The following is a 2,654-nucleotide window of genomic DNA, read 5'->3' as shown; positions in this document are numbered from 1 at the left end:
CTTTGTAATGTGACACAGCACAGCCGTCATTCCAACCCCCTTGGTGCCGGGCACCACCTCCTCAACGTTGTTTGGTTCTGTCACGGAGCCCGCACTGTAATGTTATCCCTTGGCCATGCACAGTTAGCGGTGCCCGTCTTCTGACATCATGTAGGTGTCAGGCTGGCAGTGCCTGTGCGTCCAAGCTGCCCGAGATCCAACCTTGCAGTGTCATCTAATGTAGTCCCACTGCGGGCCAGGGATCCATGGGCATGCGCAGTGCATATCATCGCCTCTCACTCACCTCCTTCCTGCTTCTTCAGACTGTGCGGCGTCACGGCCGTGGCATGCTATTAGGGATCAGCTGACGCCGCCTAGTCTGAAGAAGCGTGAAGAAGGGGAGTGAGAGGCTAGTATATGCACTGCGCATGGCCATGGATACCAGGCCCACTGTGGGATCACATTAGACGACACTGCGAGGTGTGATTTTGGGCAGCGTGGACGCACAGGCGCAGCCAGGACGACAACAAATGATGTCAGAGGACGGGCAGCGCAAACTGTGCATGGCCAAGGGATAACATAACAGCGCAGGGTCCATGACGGAATCAAACAACGCTAAGGAGGCAGCGCACGGTGCCAAGGGGGTAGCAATGACGGCTGTGCTGCGTCACATTACAAAGGAAAGTCCCACCTCCGGGACGGTTGGACGGTGTGAGGGGACACATTACATGAGTGTGTAGTTCAGCGTTTGCAAGGAGCATAATTTCAAGAGCGACCTTTCCCTTGTGCAGTATTAGTGCTGCACATGGTGGCTCTTTCAGTAACAAACGCCTAGGGGGGGCGGGGACAGGTCCCCTTACATTTTAGTTGTGCCAGCGTGGCGGTCGCATGACACGTTGCCGGATACACAGCTGGGGATCAGCTGACGTTACTGAACCCCAATAACAGAGGAGCGACTGTTGACTGTGCACACAGCACTTCCAGGCACCAACTGGCGGTGTTAGAGCCCAGGGACAGCAGGAGGAGCAGATTGGAGGTATTGCCGCACACACAGCTGGGGATCAGCTGACGTTACTGAACCCCAATAACAGAGGAGCGACTGTTGACTGTGCACACAGCACTTCCAGGCACCAACTGGCGGTGTTAGAGCCCAGGGACAGCAGGAGGAGCAGATTGGAGGTATTGCCGCACACACAGCTGGGGATCAGCTGACGTTACTGAACCCCAATAACAGAGGAGCGACTGTTGACTGTGCACACAGCACTTCCAGGCACCAACTGGCGGTGTTAGAGCCCAGGGACAGCAGGAGGAGCAGAGGAACAGAGTGTAGGCCGAAGCCTGATTGGAGCAAGTTGAAAGGAAACCTTTAACCCCCCCCCCCAAGACGTTTGTAGCTGAAAGAGCCATGTTGTGCAGCACTAAGGATGCAAAAGGAAAAGGTTGCTCTTTTAATTATGCTCCTTGCAAACACCGAAGTAAACACTAAAAATGTGTCCCTTTATACCGTTAAACCGTTCCGGAGGTGCGAATTTCCTTCGTAATGGGACACAGCACAGCTGTCATTCCTATCCCCTTGATGCCGTGCGCTGCCTCCTCAGCGTTGTTTTAAGCTGCCACGGAGCCTGCGCTGTTCTGTTAGCCCTTGGCCATGCCCAATTAGCGCTGCCTGTCTTCTGACATAATTTGGTGTCAGGCTGTCAGTGCCTGTGCGTCCACGCTGCTCCAGATCCCACCTCGCAGTCTCATCTAACGTAATCCCACTGCGGGCCTTGGAACCATGGGCATGCACAGTGCATAACCTCGACTCTCACTCCCCTCCTTCCCTCTTCTTCAGACTGTGCGGTGTCACGGCCGTGGCATGCTAGGGATCAGCTGACGGCGCACAGTCTAAAGAAGGCGGAGGGAAATGAGCGAGAGCCCGAGGGGAAGATATGCACTGCGCATGCCCATGGATCCCAGGCCCGCAGTGTGACTCAATCAGAAGACACTGCGAGGCGGGATCTCGGGCACCGCGGCCGCACAGGCGCAGCCAGCCTGACACCAAATTATGTCAGAAGACAGGCAGCGCAAATAGGGCATGCCCAAGGGATAACAGAACAGCGCAGGCTCCGTGACAGCTTAAAACAACGCTGAGGAGGCAGCGCATGGCACCAAGGGGGTAGGAATGACGGCTGTGCTGCGTCACATTACGAAGGAAAGTCCCAGCTCCGGGACGGTATAACGGTATCAGTGAACACATTTTATAAGTGTTAAGTTCTGCGTGTGCAAAGAGCAAAAAAAAAAGAGCTACCTTTTCCTTGCGCAGCATTACTGCTGCACAAGATGGCTCTTTCAGTAACAAACGACGGGGGGGGGGGGGAGAGGTTCCCTTACATTTAGGTTGTTGTGCCAGCGTGGCGGTCGCAGGACACATTGCCGGCTACACAGCTGGGGATCAGCTGACGTTACTGAAACCCAATAACACTGGGTCGTATGTTTTTACTGTGCAGCCTGCACTTCTGAGCCGCAACTGGCGGTGTTGGAGCCCAGGAATAGCAGTTCAGGTGGTAGAAAGATGAACACAGCAGGAGACCTGGATGACACCCAATTACTTAATCAGGCAGAGGAGTGGCAAATTCCTGCGAGATCCAGGCCTGGTTCATTTTCAGGAAAGTAAGCCGGTCAACGTTATCGGA

This window comes from Ranitomeya imitator, chromosome 7 (assembly GCF_032444005.1).
Source record: "Ranitomeya imitator isolate aRanImi1 chromosome 7, aRanImi1.pri, whole genome shotgun sequence".
Lineage (NCBI taxonomy): Eukaryota > Metazoa > Chordata > Amphibia > Anura > Dendrobatidae > Ranitomeya > Ranitomeya imitator.
This window is presented reverse-complemented; position numbering follows the sequence as displayed.